The following is a 22,626-nucleotide window of genomic DNA, read 5'->3' on the forward strand; positions in this document are numbered from 1 at the left end:
TGTTAACCAGCAGCCAATGAGAGTCAGACGACTCTCATTGGCTGTTGCTGCTACTGCACACACATCACCGCCGAGCGGCAGCGATGTGTGGGTGAATCAGCAGCCAGTGAGGGCAGACAGACTCTCATTGGCTGCTGGTGCTGCACACACATCACCGCCAGCACTGGCGGCGATGTGTGTGTTAAACAGCAGCCAATGAGAATCAGATAGACTCTCATTGACTGCTGCAGCCGCAGCGCCCACTACAAGAGCCGGCTCCTGCAGTGGGTAATGGGAGAGACGTCATGACATCTCTCCCACAATGCAGAGCGCGCCAGCCCGGGAGGATTGACGTGCGGACGGCGACGGGAGCCGGAGCGTGGATTCAGGTAAGTAGTTTACTTTTATTTATTGATTAATGTCTGTGTATTTATCGGGGGGGGGGACTACTACTTGGGGCACTGCATCGGAAGGGGGAGAGTTCACTACTGGGGGGGCACTATTACTAAGAAGGGGACTACTACTGGGGGCACTGCTTCGGGGGAGGACCACCACTGGGAGGGGGGGCACACTATTACTAAGGAGGGGACTACTACTGGGGGCACTGCTTCTGGGGGGGATACTACTGGGGGCACTGCAATGGGGGGGGACCACTACTGGGGACTACTACTGGGGGCACTGCATCAAGGAGGACTCCTACTGGGGTAACTATATAAAGGGCGCTGTATAGGGGGGGACTACTACTGGGGGCACTGCAACAAGACTGCATCAAGGGGGACTCCTACTCGGGCCACTATATAAAGGGCACTGTATAGGGGGACTACTACTGGCGGCACTGCATTGGGGGGGACTACTACTGGGGGGGCCACTACTGGGGGGGACTACTACTGGGGGCACTGTATTAAGGAGGCACTATATAAGAGGCTTACTACAGGGGGGACCACTACAGGGGGCACTGAAAAGAGAGAACCACTACAGGGGGCACTGCATAGGGGGGATAACTACTGGGGGCCTGCATAAGAGGGGATCACTCCTGGGGACACTGTATAAAGGGCACTGCATATGGGGGATCACTACTGGGGGGCTGCATTTGGGAGATCACTACTGGGGGCACTGTATAAGGGGAACTAATGGCGGGCTGCATAAGGGGGACTACTACAGGGGGAACTGTGTAAGGGGTACTACTGGGGGCCTGCATAAGAGGGACCACTACTGGGGGCATTGTATACTGGGGGCACTATATAAGGGGTACTACTGGGGGCACTGCATAGGGGGTACTGCATTAAGGTGCAAATGGAAAGAAATGTTCCCAGTGACAAGAAAGGGGTGGGTGTCATGTTGACACGCCCCATTTTTCAGTGGCCATGCCCCTTGTGACCACGTCCATTTTTTTTTGCAACTGGGGGGGGCTCCATTTACAAATTTCCCCTGGGCTCCAAATACTCTAGTTACGCCACTGGACATATGCCTGGTGCATATGCAACTATTATTAAGCTGTTCACATCTTAAAATGTATCAGGCTATATAGATGCATTGTTTTTATGTGCGCCTTTTCCAACGTGAGCGCAAATGGGCCCACCTCTAAATTACCCCCACTTTGTGCACTGAACACATCTGTGTCTAGCAAAGAACACTAACCTCTGTATGGGCACAGCTGTCACATCTGACCCAAGGAGTGACCTTAACTAAGCTCGCTCTCATTATCAAACCTTGCTGAAACGTTCCTGTGACCTTTGTCATAGGCAAAACAAGTCAAGCAGACGTTATGAACAGAGAAGGTCGTGTCACTTGGAAAGGAACTCATCCTGACCATGTGCAATTCGTGTGCTTTTATCAGTGTGAGCAAATTATATTTTACATTTTAGCATGTGGCAACTCCATTTATGGACCCATTAGTCAACTTTTCAGAAAAAATACTCCAGCGACTAATGCAGTATATATAATCGTAGGCAAGAGCCATGTTGGAGTGTAAGATAAGATACCTTACTGTGAATCAGAATGAACGAAGGCATCTGTGGGAGGTTGAGTGGCTAACAGGCTTTGATCTGAGGTCTGTGCTAATCAGAAACAAAACCTGTTGTCGCCAGAGGGCATCGAATTTGCTGCGAGTTCTACAATACCCACACACAATGACCCTGAGACACCTGGCCCTCATTAAGGGGCATTTCAGATTTATAATCCTCAAAAATATCTTCTGGTGAAATATTGTATTTAATAATAACAATGGTGGAGACATTTCTGAAAATGAAATAGCATATCTTGTATGTAGCTCTCTACAGTAGAAATGCGAGCAGTCCCATGTGTGAGAATAAGCTTTGTGTACAGGCTCGCCATCATCAGGGCACAGAGTGGTTCAGCACACAGACTGTGTAACATGCGGCACCACACACCACAGCAGAGGGTGGAAGGTACACCTGAAATTCATGATAAGGTGAAAAACATCTATATATATATATATATATATATATATATATATTGCAGTACAGGAGTGTATAGTTATTGCAGTACAGGGGTGGTTCATTATCATACACACACAGGTACAAAAATAAACTTGTTTTTGGAAAAAGAAAATATAAATGTTTAATGTTCATGGTGTGGCAAAAGAGGAGACACAACTGCTCGTTCATATGCCTCCAGTGCCCATACTCCCATGTGGCATGTATGGCAGTATAAAGTCAGTGTAACCCAAAATAGTCACCACAGCAACTTACCTCCACACAGCCCCACATCTTACAAAATTGCCAATATGCCTCATATTGTTACTCCATATTGTTTCACATGCCAATATACCCCATAAGGCCTCAATATAGCCAATTTACCCATATATAACCAATATGTCCAAGTAGCATTACATATCATTGTATGACCTCACACCCTAGTCCCAGCCTGTTGTCATCCTCTTTGGACCCACTTCTCTCCCCTATCTCTACCCTTTCCCACCCTGACAGGCTCTAGTCCAGTGATTCCCAACCTCGGTCCTCAAGGCACACTAACAGTCCTGGTTTTAGTGATATCCATGATTGTGCACAGATGGTTAAATCAAAATAACTGAGGTACTAATTAAGGCCCTCATTCAGAGCCGCTCGTTAGCGGCAGTACGCTCGTTCCGAGCGATGTTTGCACATCTGCGCATGCGTACGCTTTTTAGTACGCATGCGCGAACCAGTCAGTGCGGCCGAAAATCCTTTGTACGCTATATAGCGAATGCCTGCTATTTTGAGTGACAGAAAGAGGCGTATGTGGGTGGTAACAGGGGAAGGTGTTTGAAAATGTGGAGTGGAGATCCGAACGCAGGCGTGCTTAAAGGTCAAAACGGGCGTTTTATGGGTGTGTATATTTAAAACAGCAGCGTCATTGACCACGTCACTGGGTTATTTTATAGCCAGAACTGCACGCAAATTTGTGGTAGCAAACACCAACCACAAGAATAGCGAGCAGTTCATACGCTGGTCGATGTACTCGATTAATCTAATAAATAGCGGACATGACGTAGGATGCGTGCGGCCAGGGGGTGTTTTTATCAAATAAACGAGCGTATGTTTTGCTCGCTCGTTCAGACTTAGAGGTGTGAACAGACTGCAATGTGCGTACGGATCATTTGAATAGCCACCCCTTGTTTTTAAACGAACGACCGCAAATAGCGTACGGCTCTGAATGAGGGCCTAAGTCACTTGTGCTCTAGTATGGCTGTCCCTGAAACCTGGACTGTTAGTGTGCCTTGAGGGAACCCCTGGTTTTTATGTAACTACTGTTACTAAAGCCCGTATTGTTAACTTTTGAGTCCAAAATAATAATATTATGTCTGCAAAAAGGGGAACACTCACTATCAGGCTCTCTGATTCCTTGAACCTGTTCCATGTAGATATACCCACGTCTAGTGTAAAGGATGTTAATGATGGACTTGGGGTGCCACATATCAATTGGGTTTGCATAAATCTCTGAATCTCTTAAACTATGTACACACTATACATTTATTGATTATTGATTTGCCAATAATCTGGTGATCAGCCTCATTTATTGTATAGTGTGTATGAACCATCGTATCAGCCTTTCACCGATAAAGCGGTTAGAAAACATCCACAGATGCATTCCTGCCATTATCCAATCTGTCGGTCAAGACCCAAAATCTCGCCCTTAATTTCCCGATATGGAGCAGTATGCGTGCATTCTCGATAATCTGCCCATATTTCCTATGTTTTCCTGTCACTATTACCCCTTTCACATCGCAATGCCAGGTCACACTCAGGATTTTATACACAGGTCCATCCCAGGTGCGACCCGACTGAGGCTCCTTTCAGACTGGCGGCCCCGCCATCATGTGCTGTGCCAGCGCTTAGAGATGAGATAATCTCATACTTGCCAACTCTCCCTCATTGTCAGGGAGGCTCCCTGAAATAGCAGCAATCTCCCTGTCTCCCTGAAGAGTCTAGCAATCTCCCTTATTGCACCTTACCCCCATTATGACACTGTTATATAAAAGAAAAAACAGAGATATTATATACATTCAAATGGGATCATTAGTATAATTTCCCTGCATTGGGCATAAGGTACAATGGGGTAGATGTATGAAGCCCAGAAGTGGTATCAGCGCACATTATGTGCCCTGATACCGCTTCTCCCTGATGTATGATCGGGGGTCTGGGCGGTAAATGACAGGGACGCTATGCGCCCCTGTCATTATCGGCGCTGCTATCTACAAGATAGCAGCACCGATAGCCTGGGCCATGTATGAACGGTCATAACGCATGACCGTTCGGCCGGCTGTAGCTGTCGTTACCGACAGCTACAGCCTGGCACTAGCCTATCCCCACAGCAGGGACAGCACTGTCCCTGCTGCGGCGGCTGCCGGCTCCAGGGCTTCACGCGGGGATCTCACGATACTTGCGAGATCCCGCGCATGCTCAATGGAGCCGGCTGGGACTGAGACACAGCGCATCAGCACTAGGCTGATGCGCTGCTGTCTCTAACGGGTAGCGCCGGAGGGGGGTGTTAACGCTCCCCCTCTCCGGCTGATGAGATGTTTATACATCTCATCGGTAGTGCTTCCTGCTGAGCCTCGGTAAAGAGGCGAAGCGGGAAGCGTTATAGCGGTACGTTAAGTGCCACTATAATACATCTACCCCAATGAACCCTATGGCTACATGTATTTTCTGAGGAGTATCAGTGTGTTTTCATCAACAAGTAGATCTTACTAACTGCTTTGGGGCTCATTTACATGTGGATGTAAATCAATTTTATGACACGAGAGGCGTGTCATACCAGGGTTGAAATGCCAGCCGGGTTATTTCCACCTGGCCCTCTAACACTGCACAGTAACCCGGGTTGCTGCGCGTTCAGGTGAAATAACTCGGGTTATTGCTGGCAGTGTGAAAGAGGTATTAGTCATCCTCCTTGTGGGCGTACATATGCAAAATCAGTGTGGTGAGGTAGAAAATCGGTAGCTCCTAATAAATAAATTGCATAATGAGTAGCACAGATATGTGGACTTTCAATTTGAAGAAAAATCGCCCCGTTTCTCGCCCCGGTGTCGTTCCTCTGGCAACAGTGAAACACATCACCTTATTATTTGTCTCAGGCAAGACATTCATTCATATTAACTCTGCAAAAGCAGCATGGCTCCCTGTACATGTCACGTGGATGTTACTGCTGTGCTAGAGTAAAATCAAATGTGATTCATTTACAATCATTTGAATTGTATTAATTATAATTGTAGATTCTCAAGAGGATGTATTACATTGCTGCTATAAAAGCAGGCTTTCATCAGGAATACTGGGCTGCAGTGCTTGAATAGAATCAGTTCAATAATCTAATTAGCAAAACTTTAAAGGTCATTTACACATTTGCAAGACTGTGAAAGCGCAGTGGAAGTGTGGTGTCTCATGCATCCATGTCTATTGAACCTGTTTATACAGGAACACATGGGTTAGCATGCTGACATAAGGCAGCCAAGAGATCGACTGGGCATTGGTCTGTGGGGGTGGATGCAGGGCCAAGTATAGAAGCATGATCACGTGTCATCAGGTGCCCTCAGACCGCACCATGGCTGGGCCTGCCATTGTACTCACCACCCCCTCTCTCAGCATCACTGTGCAAAGATGGCAGAGATTTGAGGGGAGCAAAACTTTGAAGGGCTGAAGTGTTGTTTGCTGAATGCACCTCATTACACAGCAAAGAGCACACATAAAATGTAATTTAGAGCGACAATTTATTTTAATAAAGGGATGAAGGGTCCACATTTCTAGATGTGTTCCCAGTTTAGCAGTTGTCTACAAAGCCTTTTAATAATTGCAGAACAACCAAAATTTTGTTTTTATGAATTCTCGAAAGTGAGTGTGATCAGGTCACGGGCAAGGGAACGTATTTAGCAATACCCAGTCTCATCTGATGCGGGGGGAATATATAATCATGCAAAAAAAAACAATGTAATAAAAATATGGAGCTATACAAAGAAATCATACCAAAATAAATAAATGCAGACCCAACCCCAACATCTATTTTTCTCATGGCTTAAGATATAACTGAGGCAGTATTTTATCAGACCAAAAGAAAGGTTGTAATGTCATAAGGCTTCCAAGCAATATTTTTACTTTCTGTGATTGACAGTTATACCTCTTTTACACCAAAAACCCAGGTCCAAAATGGGTTTTCAGAGATGGTTCCAACCCAGGTCAGACACCATTTACACAGCACCATCGATCTGGGTTATTCCCAGGTCAGCCCAGCTCACACTGAACCTGTGTCTGCCCTGCTAAACTTGTGAGGTCACAAAAAGTGGGAGGTGACTGCTCCATAACCACCAATCAGCTAATTTTAGGCATGACCTAGGTCGGATAACCCAGGTTGCACTGTTTACACTGCACCATTACCCAGGTCCATCCTGGGTCCGACCCTGGTAGCTACCTGGGTTGGATTGCCGGGTCACTCGACCCGGGTTATTTATCAGGTACCCTTTTACACTGAGCTGCAACCCAGGTAGACCCAGCAATAACCCAGGTTTTTGCTCTGGTGTAAAAGGGGTATAAGTAACCTGCGACCCCACAATTCTTCTGCACATATATTGTGCATTATTATTATCATAATTATTTTATTACCAGTCATTTACATAGAGTAACAAATTCTGCTGCGCTTTACAGAGGATATTTGGCCTTTCACATTGACCTCAGTGCTGTGAGGCAGTAATGCTAACCGTTACACCAGAGGGGATGCTAGTAACACATTGGATGCAAACACTTGATGTTTTACTTTGGCAAATGTATCAGAGATGCTCTGCATTTATGTCCCGATGGTTACTGGTAGGGGACGCATACTGAATTGCGTGGAGATCCAAGCTATTTCGATAGGTGTTTGTGGGTGGTGATTGGGGAAATAGGGTGTGGCTAATGGTAGCATGTCGTTGTCAGAGACTGCATCTAAAGACACGGGGGGCCATAGGCACACATGGACCTGCGATAGACAGGTGCAATGTCCTGTGGTGCACACATCAGCGGATACATGCCGCGGCCAGTGGGTGTCACAATAGGACGCCCATCAGCCACAGTATTACCCTGTACATGCAGTAGCGGCTGCAACCAACAAAAGTCGCAGCTGCTTCATGTCTCTGACAGACTGTGGTGCGAATCTGCATTTTATTCTAGTTCAAAACTAAAAACCATTACTGAAAATGTTGGAAAAAAAAAAAATTGGGTAAGGGGTACATAAAAAAAAAGAAATGGAGGGAGGATCATAAAGGGAGCAAGTAAGCTCTATGGTGAGTCAATTATTATACACAAAGGCATCAACAGCTACTAATAAGAGATGCCTCTGTCTGTTTTGTGAGGCTACAACATGCAAGAACTCAGCTCTGTAATTGCATGGATTGCAGATCTGCTATAGTACAGTATGTACACAAGCCTTTCCATGTCTTGTTTGCAGCAACACACAGACAGTAATCTGTCTGGATAATAGACAATTGCTGTAATCATAATGTTAAATCACTGAAACTGTAATGCAGCTTAACTAATTTTAGTAGATAGATCTCAGATGTTTGTGCATAACTACAGGAAAGTTCTTTCCTGTTTTGTAAACTGGACAATTATCAATGTTCCCTGTAGATGAGCACACAGATAAAATCATTCAGGGGTTTAACTGCAGATCAGGCAGTTCAGTTCATTTTATTTTCATTTATTCGCTTACATACTGAAAATGTAACTAAAACTAACATTTCAGTAAGATCACAGCAATGAACAGTTTGCAATCTATTCTAGAATGATTACACTATGGGGTCAATCTAGCCAGGAAGGGTGCGAGTTGCCCTTGCCACGGCATTAAACCACCGGCACCTCATCTCGCACCCCTCGTGGCTGGCTCAGAGTCCGAATTTGCACAATTTTGCTCAGAGCACTATGGGGCTGTGAGCACTTTTGTGCGAGTTCGGGCTGCCGTCAAGTGCGGCTGTTGTTACGGTGACTCGTACCTGTGGATTCAGCCCTTAGTAACTAATATTTGTCCTTGGGTAGTAAGTGCTGTTTCTTAATTGCTTTTGTCTCAAAAGAACAGAAAATGGTATTTATTCCCCTCAAACTTTGCTTTTGTGACCAGGGCATTTTATACTTTGAAATTTACCTATTTCAGAAGAGAAAAGGGTGAATTTGCATTTTCTTTACACAATGGGCTCTATTTATTAACATTATTTTTATTAAAGTAAAGTGAAAAAGGGTGTTTTCACACCCTTTTCACATTATTTTAGTTTCACCTACAGTTATTATAGGGCAATTGGAGTAGAATTCATAAAATTCTACTCCAACCCCTAAGTATCACTTATTTTTAGTAAGCAGATCGCATTTCCCATAATTGTAATGGGAAATGTGATCCGACCAGAGTTACTAAAAATAAATTGTAAAAAAATACCGGGGAAAGCCCTGTGATAATAACGCCACCTGGAGGTGGCGTTATCCAGGGTCTCCCACAGTTACCGGACTCCTGCCCTGCTCTAACGGGGAGAGCAGAGCCCGGAGTCAGCCCCAGTAATCAGCTGTGTGGTCTAAACAGACCACACGCTGATACAGTGTAAAAAAAATAAAATAAAAAATAAGTAAAAAAAAATGTACTTACCTGACTCCAGGGACCGGTGGTCGGGGCTCCGGGTGATGTCCTCCCTCCAGTCAGCTGGTCTCCCATGCTGCACTGCGGCACGGTCATCAGGTGATCGGGTCCCAGTGCAGTATGGGATATCACCTGACCGGAGGAAATGGAAGACATCACTGGAGCCCGGATCATGGAGGTAAGTGTAATTAAGGGAGAGGGAGGTGTCACGGGGGGGGGGGTCTCGGGCGGTCCACGATTGTGGGGGTGGGGCTTAATGATGGGGTGGGGCTTAGCGCCGGGGGGAGGTAGAAGCAACGATCGGGGCACTGGTCACGGTATTTTTTTGTGAAAATACCGTGACTAGTGTGCGGAGGGGATTCGCAGGGACAGAGCTTTATCACAAGCTCTGTCCTTGCAAGGGATTTGTAGTACATCCCTGTGATATTGCCTGAATTCGCAATGTGAATTCAGTCGGTAATATCACACTACAATCTACATTACCAATGCGGATTGTAGTAAATAGAGCCAAATGTGAGAAAAAAATTAATGTATGCATTAAAATTAACATGCAAAGATGTACCAATATGACCACAAAAGAATTAGAAAGGAGTAGCTTTTTGAGATTTACAGTTATACAGTACATCACTTTCATGAATCAGCCACCAGATGTAGTCTCCCATCATGTTCTCAGTATACTGTCCTTGGTAGCAGCATTCAAACTCCAGTACATCCTGGTGGAAGCGCTCGCCTTGCTCCTCTGAGTACGCTCCCATGTTCTCCTTAAATTTCTAAAGATGAGCATCAAGAATATGGACTTTGAGGGACATCCTGCACCCCAATGTGCCGAAGTTCTTCACCAAAATCTCAACCAACTCCACATAGTTTTCGGTCCTTTGATTGCCCGGGAAGGCCCAAACCACTGCGATAAAGCTGGTCCAAGCAGCTTCCTCCTTCTAAGCCAGCATCTTTGGGAATTCCTTGCACTGCATGATCTTCTTAATCTATGGTCCCTCAAAAACACTGGCTTTGACCTTTGCCTCAGACATCTTAGGGAAGACGTCTTGAAGGTACTTGAGGGCTGCCGAATCCTTATCTAAGGCCCAACGTCATGTGTATTGGAGGCATCAGCACCTTCCTGGAGTCCACTAGTGGCTTCCACTTGATGTTATTTGTCCCCAGACTGAACTCTGTGGCCAGTGTTGTCTGTTGTAGTGCGCCTTCGTGTCTCTGCTGTCCCAAAGGCAAAGAAAGCAAAGAAACTTGGTAGGGATGCGGCTGAATGTTCTGTCCTGGCGACAGCTGTGTTATACACCCAGCTGATCCCTGGTGAGATTACTGTTCTCGCAGACCCCCAGCAATATAAAGCAGCATTTGGGGGTTCAGTCAGTGTTATTGGGCTCTCCTCTGGCAGAGTTGACCTGCTCTGCAGCCCTGCGTTGCAACCACACTGAAGTATCAGAAATGTCCCAGAAAAAAAGAGCATTTCAAAATATCTTTAACCTGGTCACAAAAGCATAGTATGTGGGGAATAATTGGCATTTTCTATACTCTTGGGGCATAGGCAATTAACACTTCAAACACAAGGACAAACAAAAAAATTACATTTGTTACATAGTGTTATGGAACATCTACAGATGACCTCATAAATCTCTAACTATCTGCCTATCACAACTTCTATAGTCACATAGAGAATGGCCTGGTTTTCGGAATGGGACCTAGGTATCAGGCCAGGGGTGCAAACTGGCACCATGAGGGTTTTCTCCTTAGAGGCGGGATGTACTAAGCATCGCATTAGCGATGCGGTACATCCCGCATGTCTTCGGGTACATACCGCAATTCGGTACCTCGGTATGTACCAAGAATATCGCAAAAGGACAGCTCCTCCGATAAGAGCTTTCTATTGCGAAACTGCCGGGCAGAGGGACTTCCGGGTTTACTGCCCAGGAGTCCCTCTGACGTCCTTCTGCGCATGCGCAGAAGGGCGCAGGCCGCGGGGGATCATGGGGCGGATCCGATCGGATCCCTCCCAAGGGGAAGCGCCCATCTGGACAATGCATTCCGGTGCTTTGTACATATGGGGAATGCAGTAAATTTTCAGGGGTTTTACCGCATTTTCCTATTTAGTACATCTCGGCCTAGATGTTGGTTCTTCTTTGATACAAGGCTTTTGTGTATTTATTTTTCATGTCCACTTTCCTTTTAAAAAAAAAATATTTTGGACTTACTATGATGCCACATGTGACATAACCGGATATTTCATAAATCAGGAGGAATGGAAAGTGTAATATGCCTTAGAATTTGCCTCCCTGCATATTCTACAGCATTATGTTGTATTTTTTTCAGCCACTTCCTCTTACTGTATTTCTTATGTTAATGAGTAAAAAGATGGTATGGTTTAGTTAACTCCACTATGTGAGGTCACATTTTGGACATAAACATAAAATACCAGAGGTTCCCAAACTCCTCCCTTGGAGTCCACGTTATAAGGATATACATGCTTGAGCACAGGTGTCTTGATTAGTACCTCGGTCAATTTGATTTAACCATCTGGATATCCTTAAAACATGGACTGTAATGTCTGAGTTTGTGGATATCTGTAATATAATAACTATTCACATACTTTTGCAGTTGAATCAGAATTTCAAAGTACAATAAAGTCGGAAACAATCATATCTGCAGATAAGGAAACCGAAATAAAAGAATTCAGCTTCAGAATAATATTTTCAGACAGAATAAAGAAAAAGTTGTCAACTTTTAGACAATCCCTTCTTAAACTAACCTGTCCCATATAAGCTAAATTAGGTTGGGTCATCTGTCTAGAACAGATACCAAGAGCTGCGCCACAAGCTGGAGGATGTACTGCTGTGTCCTCATACATCTAGCCTCCTTGTGCGTTAAACAGCCCTTATAATCGCTCCATGCCATGGTGTGACTCAGTAGCGCCGAGCGTCAGTTTATTCTGCAGAAGCAGCTTGTGCTAGCTAGTCACATCCACTGTGTGATTAAGACGCATGTGAAGGTAAAAAGTCGCACGAAGGATGCTCGGCGCTACCGAGGCACACAGAGCTCCCGGGTTATGTGTGGCACGACTTGTAGTGCATGGAGGATAGATGTATGTGGAGTGGACGCATCTGTAGTCTGTCCATCTCAATGTAGCAGTATGGAAGTGCACTCATAGAGCTTTCTTGTAGAGATTGGTTCAGATTGATGTGTGCTTATTTTAACTGCAGGAAATACAACCAATGGTGGAGCCACACAGGAGACCTCAGCATGGAAAAACATCTACTCAGGATCCACAATCATGGAGATTACATCTTCTGATTGGTCATCCCATTATGAAGTATTGAATTTAAAAAGGTTTTTTGGGTTTGGGTTTATATGACAGAATCTGAAAAACCCTAGGTTACAGGGTGGGGAAGGTGCTCCTGAGTAACATTAAAGGCACACATCCACTAGCAGATCTGAAAATGACTGCTTGATTACGACATTGTAATCGTGCAGTCGTTTGTCAGTCTGTGATGAGCCTGCACTGAACGAGCAGTCGTTCAGTGCAGGGTCATCAATCTGCAAGCAAGCATGCTGAACCTGACGATATCGTCAGGTTGTTCAGCAGGTTTGCACGATGAAAGATGTCTAAATGACCAGCGGGCACGCGCATCGCTGGTCATTTAAGACATTTTTATGCATGATTTGCAAACGCTTTTTAAACAATTTATTAACGATTGAACGATAACAATATTGTTATCGTTCAATCGCTCAAAAAAATCATCTAGTGGATGCGTGCCTTTAGAGATTAGTTGGGGCCTAGCTTGGCATAGCATGGAATAGGAATTATGTCTCCTATTTTAACCTGGTCCTTTCACACTGCATAGTAAACGGGTTGCTGCGCGTTCATGTGCTATAACCCGGGTTATTGCTAGTAGTGCTGGTTCTTGTCCTTAAAAGATATTGGTTATTATTAAGGGATAATTTATCCTCCTTAATGGGCATATGGACAGTCATTTACAGTATAAGGAAAACTGAAAGCCTGAATCAATACTCATTTATATTACTGTAGCAAGAAAATGAAAATTGTCTGCTATTTGCAGGACAGGAAACCAAACAGAGAAACATTGGGCCCTAGGTGTAGGATAATTAATTAACAGCATAAAGCAGGATATCAACACAATGTCTGATACAAAGCATGGCCAACACAGAGAGATGCCTGGGACTAATGACACATTAAAGGAAGTAATCAATACGAATGAAAGGAGACAATTTATGTATTACACATAAATGAATATGTGTATACCAATTACACACACCACTGTCAGTATCTAAATAACTTGAAAAACACATAAAAACATATTTAACAAAGGGGTATGCTTTATTCTTTGTTCCTAATAGTATTACCATGGTGCATCCACGTGTCCTGTTCAGCCAGAACTCTGAATCTGTACAGTTGGGACCATTTTAATAAAGGGCCAGAGGGCTTTCTGGTCTATAAAGGAGTCAACTTACCAGCAATGCAAAATAGCTGCTTGCCGGGGACCCAAAGGGGCCCATTTATCATTAAATATTTGCTTATTCGGTGTGTGAAGTTGCGGCTTCCGGAATGGGAAATTTCCGGGATGCAAAGTTGGTCCCTGCAGTTATCGCCATCTGAAGACGGTGTTAGCCTGTTGTAGTCTATGGGCTACATAGATATATATACATACCCTCCAACATTTACCATCTAGAATCCAGTACAGGGGCGTGACCATAGATAAAAGGGGGCATGGCAAACTATAAAGGGGGCATGTCCACGGGTACTGTACCTGGGGTCCAGAGGCAGCCAACGCAGGCTGGTTTAACTTCTGGGTCAAAAAATTAGAAAGTGTAGGCGCTAGTCAATAAAAGATAACTTTACTTATAAAATTATATAAAACTGCTAATACATAAATGATGCAGACAATAAAATGATGGATATAGAAAATAAAACATTTAATATACTCCCTAGATCACCAACATGTTATACATATTAAATACAGAAACATATAACTTATCAAAGAAAGAAAAGAAAACTTAAAATAAAATAAATATTATTAAGGAAAAAACATAAAATAAAATTGAAAATAAAACAATGTTCATAGGATATAAATGTCCAAATATAGCTTCATTTAAGTGGGATATTAGGTCTCGTATCCTTTTTTCCAAGGCAAGTGCATGTGGTAATATCCCCGTCTGCTTGTAGCAGCAAAGTATAGAAGCAAAACAGTTAAAGTTATTATGTTACTTTGAAGTAACTAGAAAGGTAGTTCCAACGAAAGATTGTATCAATTAATCCACCTTGGAAGTATTTGTGCTGTGGATTTAATTAGGCATAGGTTGCGAGGAGAGTATAGGCAGCATGCATGCATAGAAACTCGATCCCTGATGGTGTCCCTTATATTTGGAAAAAAAAGCTTGTGGTTTAAAACCATATGGTTATTTCCCGATCACCATATATTCAGTCCAAAACTGGAAGACAGCCGGTCACAGTATGTCTCATTAGACCGGGGCAATTCTGGGGATCTTATCGGGCGGCAACCTGTCCCTCCTCCAGCCTCTCCACAGATGGGCAACAATAAACGCGTTTCTCCACCTCTCTGGCCCGTCGGCGGCTTCCTCAGTAAATGACAGACTTAATCCCGGCAGCTGCTATAAATGCTTGCCTGCCGGTAATTTATATCAGGTGTTTCCAAGTCTCTGTGGTCTGCATTCATCAACTTGTATGTGTTTCAAGCCTCAGTTTTCAGATTCACAGCAGTCCAGCAGCTGTCTCACTCCCAGCAGGGCTCAGCAACAGGGCAGAGACTGGAGCAGGCCAGGCCAGGTACTTTCCATGCACTTTTCAGCCTAGTGATGATATAATAGGGAATGACTCCCGGTGGCGAGATTGGCTTCTAGCTCCTGACACACTGACCAGCCCACGTGTGAACTGTCAGGAGCCGGAGCCAATAAGCATCCACTAACTGTAGAGCGGCTGTTGATTGGCTGATGGCTCCTGACAGTTCTCACTGAACAGTCGGGAGCCGGTTAGCGGTGTATGTGGTCACACACATACACCGCTAATGGTAAGTATATGGATCGCGTACTCGGTTTGTTTTCTTTGCAAAGGATGGAGGTGAATATACGATCTTTTTTGCAGGTCCATGCACACGGATTTTTAATTGGAGAAGAGGACAGACCGGCTGATACAGGTAAGTATGTGTGATTGATGTATATGTGTATTAAGCTTTTACTGTATACGGTGTGTGTGTACTGTCTTTATTTAACTATTTATTTTACAGTGGGGGTACGGGTGCCGGCCGCTTGCTGGCACTTGTAGTTCCATAAGTGCCAAAGGGCAGGCATGCTGGCACCTGTAGTTCCACTGTAAAATACAATAGTTTACTTTGATTTTACACTTTACTAGCCCCGTACCCACAGCCCAGGGGTGCGGGGAAAAGCCCCAGGCTTCAGACAAAGCCTGGGGTTTTGAGAGAGGGGGACCCCTTTTTTCAGGAGTCTTCACCTCCCCTGAGATCCCCGGCTTGGCCTGACCGGCTTGGGGTGAGAATGCTTTGGCCCTGGAGACCCGGTAATAGGGTCTCCTGGCTGTGGCATTACACCCCGGTCGGTTTGGGTCCAGTGCTGGTTTTAGATATAGTGGGACTCCTACGCATTTTGCCCCTCTATATTTAAAACCAGGACTGGCCCTGCAACCTGGTACTGGTTCCTAAATTACGGTGGAACCCTACTCATTTTGTTCCCCTTAATTTTAGGAACCAGGACTGGCTGACAAGTCCGAGGCTGGTTATGCTTTTGGGGGGGCCCTACATCATTTTTTTTATTATATTTTAACTCATTTTTTACAGGTATAACACAAGCAGCTTACACATGATATGTGCAGGCTGCTTTTCGGGTGAGTTTGGCAGAGAGAAAATACTGCAATCTCGGGTGAGTAATCTCATCTAAACTCACTACTAGGGTAACAAATCTTGATCTACTTCACCATCGGAAAACTCACTTTCAGCTAAACTCACTTCTTAGTAAATTTGCGAGTTGAGAATAGAGTAACAAACGGTAAGTAACTGTGCACCTTGGTAAGACCATGCTGCACTGCAGATGGGGCAGATATAAAATGTGCAGAGAGATTTAGATTTGGGAGGGGTGTGTCCAAACTGAAGTCTGAATTACAGTGTAAATGCTGTCCATCATCTGTGGGCTACATGCAAAAGCGGCCAGTATTTACCCTGCATGCAAAAAAATTTATGTATTTTCACCCCTTGCATTGCAACATGGTTTGTCCAGGTACATAGTTACTTGCTCTATCTTTCTCATACTTGCCTACTCTCCCGGGACTGTCGAGAGCCCCCCCGCAAGAGTAGGCAAGCCCCCCGGAATGACGGCTGGCCCCCTCGCACCCATCGCGATAGTGGGTCATTGGGGGGTGCTATGATACGATTCGCGTTGAATCACGTCATTGTAGTCCATCCCCTGCAATATAATGCCGGTTATATCAGCATTATAAAGTGGGGGGTGGGGCCAAGATGATGCGATCATGTGGACACACCCCCGGTCTGCCTACCGAAACCGCCTCCACCCTCCCTGCTGCACCGACCTGGCAGTCCCCTCCCGGAGAGGGCTGCCAAAATGTCGGTAAGTATGATCTTACTCTATTCCCAAATCTGAATCAGGCCCAGAGTCTTTAGTGCTGGGTGTTCTGGGAAACTCTATACCGATCTCAAATAGAAACTCAGGGACTAATTCAGAGATGTACGCAAACTAGATGGTTTATGTACATCTCCAAAGTTTAACTATGCATGCGCAGTACCCACACTGCACATGTGCAGATCGGGTGCTGTGTCGTTAGACGCAGTGCAGTTGCAAAAGTCAGGTGAGTGAAAAGACACAGCTGCCGCGTGAACTGCATCCATCTCTGCATCAGGCCCTCAATGCATAAGTGTAGTGCAGCAGAGCACTGAGGGTGACCTGTAGGGCAGGTATGTGATCAGTAGGGTGATGCATTGATGAAAAGGAGATTCAACTGTGCAATTTGGGCTTTTCAATTTGATGTCTGTGCAATTAAGAGTCAATGGGATTCATTTGGTATCCAATGGGGTGTGTACAATGCAGTTGGCAAAGGTTCTGTTAGGCGTTCACTCAATAAACCATCGCCAGACACTGTGCTGATATCAATATGTTCATAGAGCACAGAGATTGCAGGTGTGTGGGATAAAATGTATGTCTTGTCTAGGGCTGATGTCCTACAGGGGCCCATTTATCAATAATTGCATACTCATCTGGGCGCGATATTAGCATCTAAGATAGGGGTGGGCAATAAGCAGCCCCCCAGCTGTTGTAGAACTAGACATCCCAGCATGCCCTGCCACAGTTTTGCTATTTGGCATGTTAAAACTGTTGCAAGGCATGCTGGCATTTGTAGTTCAACAATAGCTGGAGGGATGCTTATTGTCCACCTCTAAACTAAGATTACATTGCAGTATGCGATGATAGTGCAGGGATGTATTAACTAGCACCTGCAGGGACATGGGCTCCGAATGGAGCCAGACCTTGCAATGTGCTTGGGGTGAAGTGGCCGCATCACCGCATTAGGGTTACAGCTGCTGTCAGAAATGGAGGCTATCTGCTGTGATCCATCCATAGTACATCTGGGGAATACTCCATATTTGCAGGTATTCCCCGACAGCGTGTTTTTTTCTGAGAATATTCTGCAAATATTTAATGATAAATAGGCCCCTAAGTGTCTACAGTACATACACAGAAACACACTATTTCCAGTAATTGGTTGCTGTGAATACAAGATAACCATTGTTTCAAAGGGGGAGAGACTCCTCTCTAATGTCCTGCAGGAGCTCTCATGTTTCCTTCTGTACTAGCCCTTGTGTTTGGAAAGGGGACCTCTAATGTGACTTGTGATCTAATGCTGTGTACACACTGGCGGATATATTGGCCGATCAATTGATGAATATATTGTGTGTGCGTCGGTCAGTGTGTACCAGCGATATGTCTGTAAATGACATAATTCACAAACATGCAGATGTGTCCTGCTACATATTTGGCGATTGCGCTACAAACGTGCACATGCATCCCGCCATGCGATTACCCGCAGCAGCATACGCTATGCTAAGGCACACACTGTGATCGCACCATGCCTATGGTGGCGCGGGTGCAAACACAGTCCGTATGTACGCTCGCGAGCACAGGTCTCGCGCCATGCGTGGCGCTATTTGCTGCGAAGGCAGCAAAGATGTAGCAGGACAAGATGTAGCAGTATCACATTGGCTGTGCTGCACAGCTCATGGCAGATATATCTGCACATCGTGCTGTGTGTACGGGTGGCCAATCGACTGCCTATTGACCCGCGGCCAGCGGGACCTTCGGCCAGGTGACAGATGTTGGTTGTTCAGTGTGTATGAACAACCGTCATCTGCAGGTATATCTGTCAGGTGTGTACACAGCTTTAGCCGCTATGCATAACAACAATAATACCAATCAATTTGTTCACTAATTACCAAGGCTGAAAATCAGAAGGTCACTGTGCTCTGCCCCTCATACATTACTCAGTCTAACACACAGTATTTACACCTCTCTCCTAGTAAGAGGCATTTTCAGCAGACGCTGCTACACCTGTCTACAAAATGCTGTAAAAGTTCACATAAGGCCATAAATACAGGGTAATGTATGGCTCCCCCTGACAACCAGACACACCCGCCAAGAGATGAGCAGGTACAAATAACAGTGAGACCCTATTCATTGTCACAGACGCTGCTACAGACTTCTGAATCCAGTAAATCTGGACAAGTCAACATATGGTAAACATGAAGATCTTGTAAAACCCTACAGCACGCCTGTATAATGTAGCCTAAACCCATGTGTGTGTATTCAGCTGGCCTGCACAGTGCTGCTGATCCATAATAACACCATGAGCAGGGAAGCTGTGTATGGACAGTAGTGATGTGTTTCAGAGGGTTTCATGCATGTGTTATCTGATCAGCAGTTTATAAGTGATCCACAGACTGAATGAAAATATCACTAATATATGTTATTTATGTATTACTACATAAACATACATCTACCAGTAACTACCCTGACTGGGATGTAATTATGTGCATCATCTTTAGGTCCCCATTTATCATCGAAGCATAACCCCTTTCTGGGTTTAACAAACAGCGGTAATCTAAGATCACCGTTGTTTCTCAAGCATCGCTCTCACCATCTTTTAGATGGCAAGAGTAATGGAGTTCCCATTGCCGGCAATGGAGACCCGGTGGTGCCTTTCCGGCTTCAGCGAAGCTTTCCAGGTACTGCCGGGTCCCCGTGTGATGCACATGCACAGACGGACTGTTGCGCAAGTGCATAACACTGGAGCCCCATCGCTGGGCGGTACACCTATCAAACCGTAACGCAGGTGTCCTAAGGCGAGCTCAGGGAGGACAGAAACCTCCCGTGGAGCAGAAGTCCCCAGAGCGTAATGCTGCCAGCAGCCCAGCGAAGGATCTTGCCGAGGACGAAGACTTTGCGGGACCTCGCCGGAAGGGTAAGTATTGGTACATACCAGTGAATTTTTTGTTAGTATCACAGTAATACTAAACGAAAAAATTGCACTGGTATTACCTTTGTTGGTAAATGGGGGCCTTTATACCATATTGTGGGCCTTATTGATCAACGAGTTTTATCATTCACAGCGAGTGATAGAACTTGTTGCGTATGATGGTGCTCCAGCCAATTAACTCCCAACTGTCATTTTTCAAACAGATGACAGTTGATAGCTGATTGGCTGGAGCACCATTTATCATAGGTAACAAGTTTTATCACTCATTGTGAATGATAAAACTCGTTGATAAAGCCCTGTGTTTTTTAATCCTATTGTAAATACCGACATCGTGGCTCTAAGGGCGGTATTCAATTGTTATAGCGCGCCCGATCTCCTGTCTAATGTGACGGGAGATCGCGGGGCACTATTCAATTGTTGCTGTTTTCTAGCGCTGATCGCACCCAAAGTGGACGGGTTTAGCCATGTAAAATGGCTACCCCCGACCAAAGTGCTGGGGGCGATCGTGAAAAGTGCTTTTTGGGCATCCAAACAGGTAACTTTTCGCCCATTTCAGCTCGCACCCCCGTGGGTGGGTAATGGGAGAGATTTCATGACGTCATGAAGTCTCTGCCATAATGCAAAGGGGCCCTGGAGAATGGTCGGGAGTAGCTGATAGCGGCGGCGGGAGCAGGAGCGGGGGGTTCAGGTAAGGGGGGATTACTACTGGGGGCACTAGAAGGGAGGATTACTACTGGGGGCACTTGAAGGGGGGATTACTACTGGGGGTACTTGAAGGGGGGATTACTACTGGGGGCACTTGAGGGGGGATTACTACTGGGGGTACTTGAAGGGGGGATTACTACTGGCGACACTAGAAGGGAGGATTACTACTGGGGGCAGTTGAAGGGGGATTACTACAAGGGGCACTAGAAGGGGGGATTACTACTGGGGGCAGTTGAAGGGGGGATTACTACAGGGGGCACTAGAAGGGAGGATTACTACTGGGGGCACTAGAAGGGGGGACTACTACTGGGGGCACTAGAAGGGGGGATTACTACTGGTGGCACTAGAAGGGAGGATTACTACTGGGGGCACTAGAAGGGAGGATTACTACTGGGGGCACTTGAAGGGGGGATTACTAATGGGGGCACTAGAAGGGAGGATTACTACTGGGGGCACTGCATAGGGGGACTACTACTGGGGGCACTATATAAGCTTACTAATGGGGGCACTGCACAGGGGGGACCACTACCGCGGGCACTGCATAGGGGGGGCGCCAAAAAACCTACTCGCTTACCAAAAAATTTGGGCTAGGGCCGGCCCTGCTCGCGGGTCCACAAAACGCGGTCTTTTCCAATAAAGGGGCAGAGCCTAATTGTGTAATCAGTCCAGCCCCACCCCCTGAACCAGACCCTAGTGGCAGCTCTCGAGGCTGCTCCATGAAAGGATGTCTATAAAGTAGGTAAGTATGTCTCAGGGCCTGATTTAGAGATTTACGCAGATCAATCGCGCAAATGCCGCACTGCGTACGCACAGCTATTGTATTAGGATTATTCTCACCCAGAGGATTCACTCGCAAGTTGAGTGACAGTTATTCAGCGTTTGGGGGAGGTAAAGGGGGGGTGACTACAAAAGCAGAGGCGTGTCTGATAGTTAACACACCGTTTCATGCGCGTGCATAAATTAGCCATTGCAAACTCCTCTCCAGCATGAGAGCTCTCTGCATGTCAGGAGAGCAACAGTGTTTGTGACTGCCCAATGTGTGTCGATGTTACCGATGTTTACGCCATACTTGACTACTCTCCCGTGACTGCCGAGCAGTGGCGGATCTAGACTTTTATTTTAGGGGGGGCGGTTTACTGTTTACTGCTGACTCCTCCCATCTCCAGTCCAGACTCAGACATGACCATCACTTTTGGGCAGAATGAGAGAGGCGACCGCGATCTTTACAAAGCAGAATGCCATATCTGATATCTGCTATGGCACGCCAACATACATCTGGGTGGTACTTAATATTTGCTGGTACCCCCAAAAATGGGTGTTTTCGGGGATATACTGCAAATATTTGTTGATAAATAGGCCCCTATATAAAAGGCACTTATATAAAATACAATTTATATAAAACACAATATAATTGAACTATGCATATTTAGAAATATATATATATATATATATATATATATATATATATATGTTTGCTTAATAATTAAAGTTAATTATTAAAAGTTACAAACGGTTTGCAGGAGAGGAGTCTTGGGAGCAGCTGCCGGTGCCATGGTGGAGTAGGCAGCATGTGAGACAGTGTCACTGTGACAAACCAGCTGCAGGAGCCGCCGGACAGAGAGGAGAAAGGATAGGAAAGTCGGGAGAAAGAAGGGGAAAGGTGGGCCTGAGAATGAATGCAGACGATTGGTGGCTGGTCCCATGGGAGGGACCAAACACACGGAAACACAATAGAGTGACAGCACTAGGGTTTAGCTGCCCATAAAGATCATGTGATCGGGGGATCGTGGCCGCGATCACAGTATCAGACTCCCGGTTTCTATGGTGGGGAACAAGTTCTCCTGCCCCCCAGGCCATCCGAGCGCTCTGCATGTGAGCAGCTACAGCAGGCAGGCTCAGCGGGGTTTGCACAAACTGTCAGACTGCCGGCACAGTGCGTGTGTGCGTCCCGTCAGTTGCACTGGAGGCAGCAGTGTGCTAGCGGGGCAATCACCCCAATCGCCGCCCCCTGGATTCGCCACTGCTGCCAGGAGCCTCCCGAAACCGGGTGCTGCTCCTGCACCCTGCAAGAGTAGGCAAGTCCCCCGGAATGGCCACTGGCCCTCTTGCCCGCACGTGAAAGTGGGCGGAACGGAGGGGAGGGGGTGATGAAGCGATTCACACTGAATTAGAGTAGGCCATATGCCCATATTGGAGATATCTACTGCGGTCCCTCCTTCTTGCATCCTAGGGGTGCTTACATTTAGAGGGGATTCCCTGAAAACTGCTGTGTTTGTGGGATATCCCGCAATTTTTCTTTAATGCCCACGTAAGAGATCAGT

The 22,626-nt window shown here is 45.8% G+C and overlaps 1 long non-coding RNA gene across 1 annotated transcript in view; it reads right to left on the minus strand.

The window, feature by feature from the left end:
* The window catches only part of LOC148521374 (uncharacterized), a 193,602-nt gene extending 171,639 nt beyond the window's left edge, over positions 1–21,963 (minus strand). Inside the window, exon 1 of the long non-coding RNA XR_015878835.1 lies at positions 21,817–21,963. This is a non-coding gene — a long non-coding RNA (uncharacterized LOC148521374). The remainder of the gene's footprint in view (positions 1–21,816) is intronic.
* Between the last annotated feature and the right edge of the window lie 663 nt (positions 21,964–22,626).

The sequence above is a fragment of the Taudactylus pleione genome, unplaced genomic scaffold (assembly GCF_031769625.1).
Source record: "Taudactylus pleione unplaced genomic scaffold, aTauple2 ptg000169l, whole genome shotgun sequence".
Lineage (NCBI taxonomy): Eukaryota > Metazoa > Chordata > Amphibia > Anura > Myobatrachidae > Taudactylus > Taudactylus pleione.